Source organism: Kogia breviceps, chromosome 13, assembly GCF_026419965.1.
Source record: "Kogia breviceps isolate mKogBre1 chromosome 13, mKogBre1 haplotype 1, whole genome shotgun sequence".
Taxonomy (NCBI): Eukaryota; Metazoa; Chordata; class Mammalia; order Artiodactyla; family Physeteridae; genus Kogia; species Kogia breviceps.
In genome coordinates this window covers 28937666-28953878 of record NC_081322.1, presented here as the reverse complement: position 1 = coordinate 28953878, position 16213 = coordinate 28937666, and the positions used below count along the sequence as shown (strand labels likewise).

The 16213-nt window shown below is 36.3% G+C and overlaps 1 protein-coding gene across 1 annotated transcript in view; it reads right to left on the bottom strand.

Annotated features, from left to right (window-relative positions):
• MANEA (mannosidase endo-alpha) overlaps positions 1–10596 on the bottom strand; it is an 81233-nt gene extending 70637 nt beyond the window's left edge. Inside the window, exon 1 of the mRNA XM_059083268.2 lies at positions 10443–10596. The gene's annotated coding sequence lies outside the window, so the exon portion shown is untranslated. The remainder of the gene's footprint in view (positions 1–10442) is intronic.
• Positions 10597–16213: the final 5617 nt, after the last annotated feature.

Here is a 16213-nt window from a genome sequence, read left to right as displayed (position 1 = left end):
TAAAATGAAAAGCTCATATTTAAAAATGAAATATTTATGAGTATATTAAAGACCTAGTCATTAAATGGAATTTCAAAAACTTACTCTTTGACTACCTCACTTCTAATGACCTGTTCTTCCACTGCATTTCACCAACTCAGGTGTCATACTCATAATCTTGATCGCATCATTTTCAATCAAAATCGTTATTTCATTTTTTTCCATTTTCTACACATAGTCTTCCACGCTTTGAGCCTCTCTACTTTAGTACTCCCACTTAGTCAATTCCTTTACCTTTTTGAGATGTCTAATCCACTGATTCTACCACTTTTTCACTATCACTTTTTTTCTTCATGTTTTGTCTCTAGTGAAGCAGTTTATAGGCCATAGTCCAGCACTGAAATTTCCTCATTTGCAAAACAGTAGGCCCTCCATATCCACAGGTTGTTTGAATCCACGGATGAGGAACCCACAGATACAGAGGGCAAACTGTACTATGCCACTTTACATAAGGAATTTGAGCATCCACAGATTTTGGTATCCACGTGGGTCCTGGAACCAATCCAAGCTGCCTCACGGATACCAAAGGACAACTGTACCCTTAACTTCCTTTACTTCTCTCCTTCCTTAATACTTATCTGGCAGAACCTCAAATAAATGATGCCTGGCTTGACCTTAATCCAGAATTACTTAATGATATTGGAGAAAAACACACACCATGTTGACTTTTCACTCTGAATTTATGACCATAAATTTCGGACATTCAAGATGGCTTAACAAGCCTATTACTATACCCCAGTACTTTCACTTTTCTAACCTCAAAAGAATTATTTCATTCCTTCTCATTTTTCATCAAATGTGCTACTATATCACCAATTTCCTTTATTCTCTTCAGATAGCCATGTCTTATACTTTGTAGAGAAAACAGAATCAATCACATAAGAAATCCTTTATCTTCCTATTAAGAAATTAACCTAGTAACATCTACTGTTTTATGTCAGCAAATATTTCCAATTTTAACTTTAGTATTGTTTCACTACTTTCCTTCTTCAAGAAGTGCTATTACTTTTATTGAATCTTTGCTGAATTTTTACAACTGCACCTTCTCTTTTTCACCTCTTTCTTCATTTAATTTTGGTTTTTAAGTGTCTTGTTACCCTCTGTTTCTCATATGGCATTATCTGTTACGTTTGTCTTCTAGTCTTCAGTTAGGAATATGAATTTTGTCGATTTTAATTATCTTAATATTCTCTCATTTCTGAGTTTTCATAATTGTAATTTACTTGTTCATTCATATCTGACATAATTACTTTGTTTACTTCTATTTAAATATTAGATTACAGTTGTTATATATTTATGAACATGGTTCTCTGGCATGCTTCAAGTATTTACAAGTTTAACTTTTTTGCCCATAATGACTTTACATGGAATTTGACTGAAATTATTTTTTTTGTTGCTAAATATTACATGAAATAATTTTTCCTTAATGTTTGAAATGAATGTTCAATCATGACAATTTTTCTAGCTTCACAACTCTAGCAATCATTCTTCATTTGTTTTTGTGAAGTTTTAATATGGCCTTGAATTTTTTTCCAAGATCAGTTGGGGTTTACTCCATTCCCACATTTACCTGGAATTTTTTATTTCCCTCACTTTTATTTTGTTCCTACCCTGCTCAACTTGAAAGTTATTTCCAGAAGTTACTCTTCAATATGAGGCTTTGTCCTGAAATGGGCTTCAGCTACTTAATTTTTTAAATTTATAAATAAATTTACATGTTTTTGTTATTGATTTCTAGTGTGAGTCAACTGAAAACATTCCTGGTGTGATTTCAATCCTTTGAAATATGTTGAGACTTGCTTTAAGGCTCAACCTATGAACAATTTTGTTAGGTATCCCATATGCACCAGAAAGGAATATATATTCTGCAGCTAGTGGTTACTGAGTTCTACATATGTCTACCAAACCAAATACACTAAGCATGTGGGTTATAGTTTTCATATTCTCACTCATCTTTCTTCAACTTGTGTTAAAAATCCCCCACCATCATTATGCCATGTCTATAACTGCTTACATTATATAACTGTCACTGATGTTATTATGTGGAGACAAATTTAGGAGTTATAGTTTCCTGAAGTATTAAATCTTGTTTTATAACAAAATGTTCCTTCCCTTCTCTACTGATGGGTTTTGACTTAAATTCCACTCTAATATTAATATAGCTATAACATATTTTATTGGGCTCATGTTGGCACAGAATATTATTTTTATCACCTCATCGTCACCTTAAATGACTAGTTTTTTTTTTGAAATATGGCATTGTTATTGTTGGTTTTAATCTAATCTGATAGTCTCTGTCCAATAATTATAGTATTCAGCACATTTTCAATTCTACAAATATGGCTACTATAGCTTTAAATCTACTTCCTACTTTTATCCTTAAATCTACCCTTACCCTTCTACTTGCTTTCCTTTTGGATTCCTTCTTACTGGCCCTATTTTCTCTCTTATCTTATTTTTAATTGTTTCATTCTTCGCTATTTCCTTGTTAATCATACAATCTCTTTGCTATTAATTTAGTTATCTTAGTGATTACAAGCATGTACTCTCACTTGTCAAAATCCAGTAAGAATTAGAACTTTACTGTTTCTTAAACAATGAAAGCACTCTTAGAAGATTTTGTTTCCTTTATCCCTGCCCCAACTTTTGGCTCTTATTTTGGTATATTTTGGTTTTTTACATATACCTTATACCCCTCCAGATATTATATTGTTCTGTACAGTCAATGTTCATTATATTTACTCTTTCCTTTGTTCTTCACTTGCTCCATCTCCATATTTCCATTTAAAATAATCTCCCTTAGGATGAAGAAATAATTCCCTTTAATAGAGTCTTTGGTGTTGGTCTGCTGATACTCTTTTCATATTACTTTGTTTGAAAGTATCTTTATTTTGTCTTCACTTGGACTTTTTATGTATACACTTCTATATTCGTAATTATTTTCTTTCAGCACCACCCTTAACTTCTGTCTTTGTTTATGATGAAAATCCAACTATTATTTTTTCTCTTTATTCCTTTAAGGATAATGTATTTTCTTTTTCTCTGGTTACTTTTAATATTTTTTCTCTTCATCTTTGGTTTTCAGCTGTTTTCCTATGGAATATATAGGAGTACAGTTCTCTTAAATTTTATCTTGCTTGAGGTTCAAAGTGCCTCTTCAATCTCTGGGTTGGTAACTTTCCTTAGTTTTGTAAAACTCTTGAACATTATCTCTTCAAATATTGCTTTTGCTCAATTATTGCTCTCTTGCTCTCTCATCTCTCATTATGGAATATATTACACATATCAGAATTTTATGTCCCATGTGTTTCTTAAATATTTTTTAAAATTTTCCTCCTTTTGTCTCTCCATGGTTGTCTGAATATTTACTTCTGAACTATTTTCAGTTTCCTGATTCTCTTCAGCAGTGATTAACTAATTTCAGTTATAATTTTAGTCTTAGAACTTCCATTTGACTCTTCTTAGAGATATCAGTTCTCTGCTAAAATTTTCCATCTACTCTTTTAACTCCTTGAATTTTTTAATCCCATTTATTTAAAGTCCACCTCTAATAACCTGAATCTGAAATCTTAGGATTCTGTTTCTATTGCCTGTTTGGTTTTTTCCTCTTAATATCTGTACAGTAACTCTTTTTTTATAGGCTAGGTTATTTTTTTTACTGAATGCCAGATATCACATATGAAAATTTTCAGACACAATGTGAGGCTCTATATATTATTTTCCTTCAGAGAAAGCTTATTTTTGCTTCTTGAAGACTTCTAGGGTAGAGGAAGAGTATCTTAATATAATCACAGATTGAAATCTTCAAAACTAGGTATAAGTCCTTCCGAAGATTTGGTGTATTTCTGATTCATCTTTACTCCTTTATACTCATGGGTTCTGAAATCAAAGTCACAGGTATTTATCAAGATCCCTCCTCTAGGATGGGCTTTGGAAGGGCCCTGAATTCCAATTATGGTCCCCAAAGAGCCATGAAACTACCAAAAGCTCTGTTCATTTTCTCAGCTGCCACTTTCTACTTATATTCTCAGCGTCTCTGCAGCTACTTTTGAATCAGAGGTTTTAAATAACCTCCCCTATTTCCTACCCTAATCTCTCAAAGAAAAATTAAGTTTTAGGGCTAGAATCATTCAAATACTTATATAATCCCACCTGAATTCCCTTATATCCTTAGTATAGTGAAAGGTTTTCTATACCTATGACTCAAAATTCAGATGCAATAAATAAAAAACAGATTAATTTAACTACATTAATCATTAAATATATATATCAAAAGCACTATAAAATAAAGTGAAAGAACTGACAAACTAATGAAAATATTTGCAGGATCTTCTGTGTCACTCAAAACTAGAAAAATATAAATTAAAACCTCACAAAGGTATCAATTATTATCTATGAGATTGGCAAAAAATAAAAAGTATGAAACTACATTTTGTTGGCAAGACAGTGAGAAGCACTCCTATGCATTGCCAGTGAATGCAAATTTGTACATTTTTGGGGAATTGGCAATATCTAACAAAATTACACAACCATTTTCCTTTTGACTCAGCAACCCTACTTCATGGAATTTACCTTGAAAATCACAACCAAGTACATAAGTTCACGTACAGCATTGTTTGTAATTGTAAAATGTTAAGTATTCAGAAAAAAATGAGAAAGAGCTCTTTGAGATGACAGAAAGTGATTTTCTGGATATACTGGCTAAATGAAAAAAGCAAAATGCAAGTAAGAAAAAATACATTTTCTCAAGTGAGCAAAAGGAACACAGAAAAACAAGAATCTAATAAGGTTGATTATCTTCAGAGTTAGAAACTGGGTGGAAAATAAGGGGAGATGAAAATGGGGTAGAAGGGTACAGAATGGAAGTAACTCTTCTCTGAGTATAACATTTTATGCAGTTTTGTCTTTTTGAGCCACATTATATTTCACATATGCAAAACAAACAAAAATATTTAATGTTAAACTCCAGTTAGTAAGTGGGTTATTTTTTGCTACGAAACAGGTTAGTAATTCTTAAAATACTTAATGTGTATTGTAAAAATAAGCAATATATGCTGCGAAATGGGGCCCAGGTTTTTCACTGACAAAAAAAAAAGTGAGTTACAAATGTAGGAAGTGGGAGGCTAAACCAAAACTTGTGTTGTCAGATTGCAATTGGCATTATCAGTATAGATGTATGGCTTTTAAAATATCAATAAATAGGAGTGTGTGGGGGGGTAGGTGGGTGTATACACATATAAATACATGCAATTTATTTCCTAGCTCTGTCCACTAAGAGAGTACAGAACCAAAGAAATCCTGGCATCAATAAACACATCTGATGACAAGACTCTGAACTGTATGTAGCCCTGTCTACTTGATAGAACCAGGTTGATTCCAAGAACGTGGCTGAGAAAGTACCAGATGAGCTTGGGACATCTTGCCAGAAAATCAGGAAGTAGTCAAAAACTGTAGAGACACGTCCATAGGACACAGGAGTCAGCTTGAAGGGGCAACTACTGACTAAATCTGGGACAATTTCAGCATCAAAATAATGACGAAGAATAAAAAATTATAGACATTACAATAAGAATTCATGAATCTATACTGACATTTTTATAATGTAAAAATAAATAAATGGAATAAAGAAGACATTTTAGAATACCAACTAATAAATTTAGATGGAATAATGGAATTGGACTATCACTATTTGACTACTACCATAACTGTATCAAGGAAGAATCATTAATGGATATTAAATGAGGGGTTAAAAGAAGCAGGGTTTATGAGAAACAGGATATCTACATATTGGCAAAGCATCTCCCCCCCAAAAGATATCCAATTAACTACAAAGAGAGACATAGTAACTTAGCAATGCAGAACCTAGCAGACACTGCCTTAAACAAGTGATCAAAATTAACTTTAGCAGTTAATTTTGAATAAGTAGATATCTTCAGTCTACAGAGTGGATGCTCTAAGAAGAACACAGAATAACTGCTGTGGTATTTCTGTCAGTATTAGTCCAGATCTAATCACAAAGATACATCAGACAACATATTAAGATACGCACACAGATATGTACCCACATATACATATATGTATACATATATGCATATATATGCATATGTACACATATTACATATAATATGTATGTAAAATTATATACAATGTAATATAGAAGTGTGTATGTGTGTGTGTGTAATGATAAAGCAAATGTGGCAAAATATTACCATTTGGTGTAGCTGCAGGAAAAATATACAGGGATTGTCGAGTTGTTCGTATTATTTTTGAATCTTTTCTTTAAGTCTAAAATTATTTGAAAATGGAAAAGAAAAAAAAAAAGACTATCACCAGCAAACTGGAGGACATGAACTAACATAATATCTGCTTATTTTGGGCAACGACCAACTCATACAGTCCTTAAGCTTTGCACTGCAGGACTCCAGGGAGTGATATTCCTATATATGGAATGTGACAGCGTTGTGCATAGGAATATAGGATGAGATAACCATTTTGACCTGCTTCTATGATTTGCTGTCTTAAAATTTCCAAGTTGTCAAGATAAAAACAAATCCATCCCTTTACTTAAAGAAGGTAAAAATTTTGACAAGCCATTAAGTAGAAAAAAAAATTATGGATATAATATGATCTCAACTACTGAGAGGAAGGAAGTGTACTTAAACATGTATAATGATTACCTCTGGGTAATCATTTACTCAGTGATATTTTCTTATGCTGTCCTCTAAAATTAGAACATAATATTTCATAAGGAAGAAAAGTTTGTTTGGAGTAGGTATTTTATAAGGAAATAATGGTAATGAATATTGACCAATCATAGAGAATGGGAGGAATGACTACTAGATTCAGAAATTAGTAAAACATTGGTTTTTGAAATGTTGATCAGCTGAATGGGTGAAATGCATGGAAGAGTCAGGATACATAATGGAAAGGATACTGATTTTGAAATCTGAAGATCTAAGTTCAAATCAGCTATGTTGACCTAATTGTGTGACCCTGTTTTTTTTTAATCGTCTTAAAAGAAAAAAATTAACTGTTCTGTTTTCTGACAAAGTTGTTCTGTAAATCATGCAAGATAATGTACGTGAAATAAAATGTAAAAGGGTAATGTTTAATCAAATGTAAATACTGATCGGATTTTAAAAAAAGAAAAGTGAAGAAATATATGAAACAAATAGTTCTGAGACATTTTTCTATTTGTTAGATTCATTTCTCAGAGCTATGGATGAACACAAAACACAAAATATCTATTTATAAAAGCCGCATTTCCCCCCCTTTTGCCTCTAAATCTAATTTCTCTTTTCCTTTTATTTAATTCATTCACTTAAAATGTTTATCACATCATTATAGGTGATCCACTGGCTCTACCCCAACCTCCTGATCTCAGTGAACAATAAGTCATCTCAACCTAAATAAAGGCAGCAATCCACTGTGATTAAAAGTATGGGCTCTGCAGTTCAAATGCCTGGGTTCAAATTCTAGCTGTGCCTTCTTTTAGCCATTTCACCTTTACAAGTGGCTTGATCTTTTCCCTGCTTCTTTTCTCATCTTCATGAGTTATTACCTCATTCAGAGGATTTTGGTGAGGATGAAATAAGTTAATGTTATAAAATCCTTAGAATCATTTCTGGCTTAGTGTAACACTGAATAAATATGAACAATTATTTATTCTCATGATGATTATTATTAAAGATGGGTGTCTGGCAAGCAATCAATAACCAACACATAGTTTACTCTCTCTAAATACCTATTCTCCATATAGTTAACTTCTGAAATACTACTCTAATCCTTCAAGACAAGGCTGAACTGTTGCCTCTTCTTGATACCTCTCCCAATGATTCCAGGGTGAAAAGTGCTCACTTTCCCATACAGTCTATTATTACACCATTACCTACCTTTTAAACTGGCTTTTTTAATGTATTGCTTCATGCTATTTAATGTATTATACCCCCTACTAGATTGTTCCATAAGGTTCAGAAATGGAGTCCTTACCTTTACACTCTAGTAGAACCCAATATATCTTACATTTAGTCAGTGGCCATTAAGTGTTCAGCTTACAGAATTTAATTTCTGGCCCTTTTGTTTTTGACATTGGTATCTATTTGGGCAGTATGTGTATAAACAGATTCTACTGACTGTACATATTGTTGACATGTTCAGTCTATACTAAACATATTATATAGGAAGAATCATAGATAGATCTAATAATTTCAAAAATCCATTTTAATAAAAGTTATCATGTCCAACTTAGCAAAACGATGAAACTTGAGATGCCTTGCGGGTCTAACGATTTTTAGTAGAAAAGGAGTGGTAGAATTACTTATTTGGTTTCAACAAAAGAAAGAAGTTTCAGAAGTCACCTCAGAGAAAAAAATTCCAAGTTAATTGCAGATGTAAAGGTTCCCAAAGTAGTAATGTACTCAATACTCAAGGTACTGGGTAATGAAAATCTAGTATCTTCAAAGGGCAGTTTACATGACATAATAATACATAGAAATAATATGTTCTTTTGAAACTCTATGGCTTCTATTTTTGTGTTTGGTGATTTGGAGGTCTTTTAATCTTTGAAATGATTGTTTTTGACTTGGAGGTCTAGTGAGATATAAAAGATTCAGAATTAGTGTGATATCAATTATGATTTCGAAAAGGATTAGCTCCTACCCAATTACTCAGAAAAGACAAAAAAATTTCACTTTTTAATTATTTATTATTATACAGATTTCTGGTTGCTTTTTTCTTTTTCTAGCTGTGTCCTAATATTAGTTTCTAAGAAGCCATTGTAGAAAAATATAACTAACACTAGAAGACACATGGAACTTTCAAAATCCATTTCTGTATCACGAGTTCCTTGCTTAGGTCGGTTTTAATGTAAACACCTGTACCCTTTCGTTAACAGAAATTCAGTTAAGCATAATCTCACCTTTCCATTTTAATCTTCCCAACAATCTATGATGTAGAACTTCTTTTTAATACCATTTTACAGATGACTGAACTAAGGTACAAAGCATTTGGTAACTTTTTCCAAGTCACAAAGCATTTGGTAACTTTTTCCAAGTCTCTGGGCTAACAAATGGCTAAGTAACCTGTCTGAGGTTAAGCAACTAGCAAGGAGCAGAGAAGTATGGCTCTAGAATTCAAGCTCTTGACCTCATCTTATTCCACCTTCCTACAACATTTTAGACAAATCAAGTTTAGAGAATATAACACCATAAAATTTTGTGACAGATGAAAACTGCTGACATGTGATCATGTTTTCATTTAAAGATTCTGGATTTAGAAAACAACGATTATCTGTTACCTACTCAAAAACTGTAGTCCAAATTTAATCTGAAGAAAGTTTATTATCTTATCATACACTTACTATTAATTGTGTGACTAAAAGCCAACAGCTGTGGTAATGTTTTATGCAGAGCCTGAAAATCCGCAAGATTCACTACACAACACTATTTTTTCATGGTTTTCATATAGCTCAACATGAAAGGAGTAACACATTGTCATGAAAACGATGTGCAAACAACGTAACTTAATATTAACAATACCTAGATTTTATTTTGTATTTTTCTTTCAAACTATTGTCTAAATACTTTACCATTATCAACCCATTCTAGTCCTATTAGCATTTTTAAGGTCACATAATTAACATTTTCCTCCCTTGCTTTATTTATTTTTTAAAGCACTTCCGCATTTTCCCTTAACTCTTATCCGCAGGGTCTTGCAACATTGAAACGAAAACAAACTATCCTAACTGCCTAAATTTCAATTTGCTCCTTTAGAAAATGGGAAAAGATACTATTCCAGCAGAGTTGCACCCTGCGATTTAGCAAACGAGAACAGTCTAAGATGATAGTGCCAAACGTGTGAACAGGTGAATAGAAAACCCATTTCTGCCTCGGCCTCCCCACCCTCGCTCTCCTCTCCGGACGCCCGGGCGGCTGGAGACCGGAGCCCGCCACCTTCCTGCTATAGCCCAAGCCCAGTAGGCCTCGACCTTCCCACCTGCCCCCAAGGCTCAAGGCCGAGTTTGGGGACAAAAGGACAAGGCTCTGAAAGGCTTCCGTCACTCCCGAAATACCCAGCTTGCTGGGGAGGGAAGGGAAAACCGAGGCGACAGGAGGTTCCGCTCCAAATATGGCAGAGACGACGCCAGCAGGGTCGAGATAAAGCAGTACATAGAAGGCAATAAAACTAACCCAGACAAAATAAGGGGTAAGAGTAACAGAGTAGGGTGTCCCAAGGTCCCAAAGCTCGCAGCTTGAAGCCGCCAGCCGCCGGCCAGAGGGGCGCAAGGTAAAACGCCGTCTGCAGGCGAGCAGATTGGCTGGCGGGTGAGCGCACAGGCGCTGGGAGGTGGCCCTGGTGCCGGCCAAAACCTCGTCTGCAGGGCCCAGAATCCTCCAGCCACTCACCAGGGTCTAGGAATTCAGCCAGCAGTAGAGACTCGGCCGTCCGAGACGTGGATGCTGGGAATACAAAGAGCCCACGGCTGCCCTGCTGCGAGCCCGAGCAGGCCCGCCTCCCGTAGAGCGCTCGCAGAGCTTTCCGGGAGCCCCGAGGGGCGGGGCCGGGATAGGGCGGGGCTCACTGAGTGGGCGGGCCTCTGGTTTCCCGGAAGAAGCCCCAGGGGTCCGTGAGGGATGGGAAGGCTTGTGGGTGAGAGAAGGGAGAGCATTTTCTGGGCGTCTAGTAGGAGTGGAGCAAAGGGGCAGAGTAGAGTTGGGCTGGATTCGCATACTCTTTTCCCAACTAGAGATGACTCATTCCTCTCTTAGAAACTGGTCTTCTAAGGTTCTGCGGGGAAGCTTTCACTAATAAAGGACAACTGTATTTGATGTGAGGTGTCCAAAAGTTGCTTTTAACTGGAGGACACTGGCTGTTTTCAAATTTTTTAAATTAAGGAACCGCTTGCCCTTTAAAAAAAAAATGAAACTTTACTTGGAAGCTAAAAAGTAAACAGATGACATTTTAAATTTGCAAACATATTTATAAAATCACGTTTGTGTTGGAATACTCATGGAAATAATTGAGAACAATGAGGCAGCTGTGAAGAGCAAGAACTTTTGAAATAGGGGTTACAGCTGAAGGTTTTTCACCTTTCATCAGCCTCAGAAGCCAAGGGAATTCTCTATTTTGTTTGAGCCATAGTAAAAAGGAAATCCTCACAGCCTAGAAGTTGTTGATGCGAACGATTTTGTAAGGGCTCTCCTTAAAACCTCACTGGATTTTTTAAACAAATTTTAATTGTAAAATATACATATGTGAATGTAACCCATATGTGCACATTTTAAAGAATAATAATAATAGGAATACCCAGGTACCCACCACATACCTGAAGATTCAGAAGAGTACCAGCATTTTTGAAGCCTTTTAAAAGGCCTCTTTAAAAGTATCTCTTTCCCTCCCAGCCAGAAATAATTATTCTAAGTTTTATATTACTCCTTTACTTGCTTTTTTGAAAATATATAAGTCCCTAAAAATATAGCTATCCTGCTGTTGTATTTTTATGTAAGTTATACTACATCTTTTCCTCTAACTTCTTTTTTCACTGCACATTCAGGTTTTGAGATTCACCTACACACAAATCCATTTCACATGGACTAGGCTGGCAAATCATTATCCCTAACACCCACGCTATTGTTAGGTTTTAAAACTTCTGCCTGGTGGTAGCATCTGATTGATCTTTTAATTTGCATTTTCCCCCTTGCTAATAGGATTGTGCATCTTTATATGCTTAGAGGCCTGTTCTCATTTTGGCTCATTTTGTTGGCCTGATTGTTTTTGAAAATTAATTTGTTGATAATCTTTATATGTTTTTAAAGTGTAAGTACTTCTCTCTTGTCAGTTATATGTGTTGCGAATAGCTTCTCTTAGTTTGTGGATTGTCTTTCAACTTTTTACGGTATCTTTTGTTGACCAAAAGCTGTATATTTTAAAGTACAGCTAGTTGAATTTAACAATTTTTTAGATTATAATTTTGTGCTTTTTGCTTTCTTGTTTACAAGGGTCTTCCCAACCAGAGGCCATAAGCTATTCTCTTTTATTTTCTTCTAAAAGTTTTAACACTTAATTACAAAATATTTTAGAAACAGAAAAGTACAGATAACATAATGAACAACCATGCACTCAACTCTATGTATCCAAACATTTTGCGAGTCCCTCTTCCTTACGATTCTTCTCTAAAATTTCCTTAGCTATTCTTGTCTCTTTACTTTTTCAGATAAACATTAAGATGAGTCAGCCAAGATCCATGAAAAACCCTATTTGGATTTAATTGGAATGGAATTGGCAGAAGTCTACTGAGGTCAATGTAGATACTGACTGAATTGTGTCCCCAGACTTTCCCAGACTTACTGGTTTAGAGAGGCTAGTGAGTGGTGGTTCTGCCTAGTGCTTCCCATCCTTGTCCACATTTTGTCAAACAGAGAAAATAATATTTTCATGAAACATTGAGGCAAACAGCCTACTAGCAGTGAACATGGTGGATCTGCGACTCTGACTATCCCAGGCCCTATGTGGTAAATCCTAGGGTTCAAGAGAGTGCTATATTGGCATACCTGTAACACACCAGTGGCACCCTAGATGAGAAGCTCTTCTCTAGCTAATTAATTGCACTTCACCACAACACACCACTATATAGAGTCTTCAGGAAACTGGGGCTCCAGCAGTTATGCTGGGAGATGACTGGAAACCACAGTGTATGCCACTGTGGCTTGTGGACAGATTGGGAAACCATCCATTTGTGGCATCCATCTATGAGTGAGGACTAGGTTTGGACAATTTCATCAGTGCTCTGTATAAGTAAGCCCCTGTTTGTCTTCCATGCACTAGTGTTATTTCCCAGCTCTGCATCATGTACTTTTTTTTTTTTTTTTTTTTTTTTTTTTTTTCCGGTATGTGGGCCTCTCACTGCTGTTGCCTTTCCCGTTGCGGAGCACAGGCTCCGGACGCGCAGGCTCGGCAGCCGTGGCTCACGGGCCCAGCCGCTCCGCGGCATGTGGGATCCTCCCTGACCGGGGCGCGAACCTGTGTCCCCTGCATCGGCAGGCGGACTCTCAGCCACTGCGCCACCAGGGAAGCCCCGCATCATGTACTTTTGTTTTAAAACTTAGTGCATGTCTTTCTAGTTCTTTTCTTCTCTTGAAGTAATAGGGGATTTGGAAAAAGGTGAGATATCAGTGTCCTTTTGGTCATGAGAGATACATTTTGTCATGTTCATCTTCTGATTGGCTAGTGAGTTTATACCACTTCAGGCTTTAAACTCCCTATTCTATTTGATTACAGTTTCAAGAGGAATATTAGAATTGTAGCAATAGAATTTTAATGCAGGCCTGTGTATGCCAGGAAGAAGGGTTTTCTGAGAGTCCAAGTTGATATGTGCCTAGGGGCAGCTGGATCAAGTGGTAACTAGCAGGGCAGATTTTGGTGGCACCAGTGTTTCTGTTATCATATATGGATTTTCAACCCCCTCTTTTCTGTACTATATTTTTTCATAGTAAACTTATAAATTTATAATTAACCATAACCAGCAAATAGGTATGTGTTCTTAAAATAGAGAATATAGCCCTGAGGACCCACACTCTCTTACTTTCATCCTCTAGGATTCTATGATATTGGAAACATTACTCAATTTCTATTTCTGTCAATTTTAAAAACTGATAAATGGGTGACAATAATTTGCCCTAGAGAGAGAGAGTTATCTAAATGGTCACATTAAAAGCTGAAAGGAGTTTGTGTCCTGAAATTCCCTACTGCACTGGAAAAGACTAGTGTCTCCTTGACAACATACATTTTGCCATTTTTATCTTTATGTGTCCAGAGCCAACAAAAATTGTTGTCATGTAACCAGAATTCAACAAACAATTTTGGGGGGTGAAAATAGAGTGAAAAATTAGGTTACTTAGTTGTTATTATTTAACCCTACTTCCCGATATGTTTGTTCTAGTCCCCAAACTGTCCTACTGTCTGTCCCCTTAATACAGTTGTCCCTCAGTATCTGCAGAGGATTCATTGGTTCCAGAACCAACATCCATACTAAAATCTGTGGATGCTCAAGAACCTTATATAAAATGGCATACTATTTGCATATAACCCAGGAACATCCTCCCTTATACTTTAAATCATGTCTAGATTATTTATAATACCTAATTCAATGTAAACACTATATAAATCGTTGGAAATACAATGTAAGTGCTATCTAAATAGTTGTTGGAGTGCAGCAAATTCAAGTTTTGCTTTTTGGAACTTTCTGGAATTTTAATTATTTAAACATGATTTTCGACCTGAGTTTGAGTTTGCAGATGTGGAACCTGCAGATATAGAGGGCCAGCTGTATTTCAAGTCTTTTTTTCCCCTCCAGTCTTGGAAGTTTTATTAGAGTCTCCTAGGCAAATCATGTCATTCTCTCTCCACTCACCTGAGATGTCTTCTCAGTTCCTGTCCACATCCTCTCCACTCCCATCAGTCAGAGTTATTTTTTTCAGGGAATAGAAACTGAATCTGGCAGCTAAAACACAGATAGGCTTTATGTGAAAAGCTATAGAGTACAACATGAAGGTGAAGGCTAGTCCTTTAGGCAATGGCAATGGATAGGAACCCAGAAGGGCTGGGAGTTGGGAGCACAGCTTCATACAACAGTACAGATTAGGACACTGATACTTTCAGGGATGTACTGAACCCTCAAAGTTATTGATACCACCATGAATAATTTCTCAATTCTGCCTGCGTTATTTGTCTCATTTCTTCAAGATTCCAATTTTGGGCTGGAATAATCTGCTTAGCTAAGCCCAGTTTATATGTCTGTATCTCCTTAGCTTCCCCAGGTGATGATATTAGAAGGTGGGGACGTAAGAGCAGAGCTCTCATGAATGGGATTAGTGCCTTCATAAAAGAGGCTTCAGAGAGATCACTTGCCTATTTCTGCCATATGAGGATAAAACTAGAAGTCTAAGACCCAGAAGAGGATCCTCACCTCACCATACTGACACCTTAATCTAGGACTTCCAGCCTTCAGAACTGTGAAAAATAAATGATGTTTATAAGCCATCTGGTCTATGGTATTTGGTTATAGCATCCCTGGACAAACCAAGACAGCAACTAGACTGGCCAAATGTCTTGACAAAGGCTCTTTTCATTCTCTGATTCAAGCACTTGCCCGGATCACAGCACTCCTGAGTGATGGAGATGGGAGAGAGTTCCAGTGTCATACCTTCCCATACAGAGGTGGCAGGATGTTCACCTCTGGTTGACTGGCACTGCTACATGTAAATGCACCAGTGACTGCGTATGGGCCGTCTCTCATGAGGGACACCCTGTTCCTTTCACAGGCATGGTGGCAGTTGAGACAGATGCATGCCTTTAGTTGAAAGCTGGGCCAGCAGGGATATGCAACACTTTCTGAGTGGGGAAACTACTCCACAGGTTGATCCAGAGGCTCTTGGTGTTTTGAGGGAAGGAAGTGTCATGTATTGTGATAGTGTGTTAGTTTCATACCCTAATCAGCCAAACTCAAAATTTTACACCACTTAAACCCAGGCTTTACAGATTCATTTCCTAAGTGTTTGAATTTCTTCCTTTCCAGGATGCTTTAGGTTCCTTAACCAAATTGACTCAACCTTTCTTCTGCCATAACACCACCGTCTCCTGACATAAAAAAGGAACAGTTTGCAAAGTCACTGGAAAAAAAAAAAAAAAAAAGGCTGCTATTTCCTAAGATAGATGAGTCCACTCATCCTCTGTTTATATAGGAGAGTCCACAAGTAATTCTTCTCAACAGTATCTGCCGTAAGGTGATCCTTCTCTTCCTGCTTATTCTAAGTAGCTGGGGATTTTCTGTGCCTGCTTATTATAAGAAGTAGCTGGCAATTTCTCTTAAAAGAAAAGGAGAAAAGACATGCATTTATTCTCTGATAAAAAAATTTTCTGTTAGAGAACCCAATTAAAAAGTAGGTCTGTGCCTTGTACATCTTTTCTTCCTTCCATCGTATCAAGCTCCATGAGTGGAGGTACAGAGATGTCTGACTCACAGCTGTGTCTCCTACATGCAACACATAGTAGGTGCTTGTAGTAGGATGAATAATGGCCCCCAAAGATATTTAGGTCCTAATCTCCCCTGAACCTATGAATGTTACTTCATATGGCAAAGGGGACTGTGCAGATGTGATTAAGGATCTAGAGTTAAGGA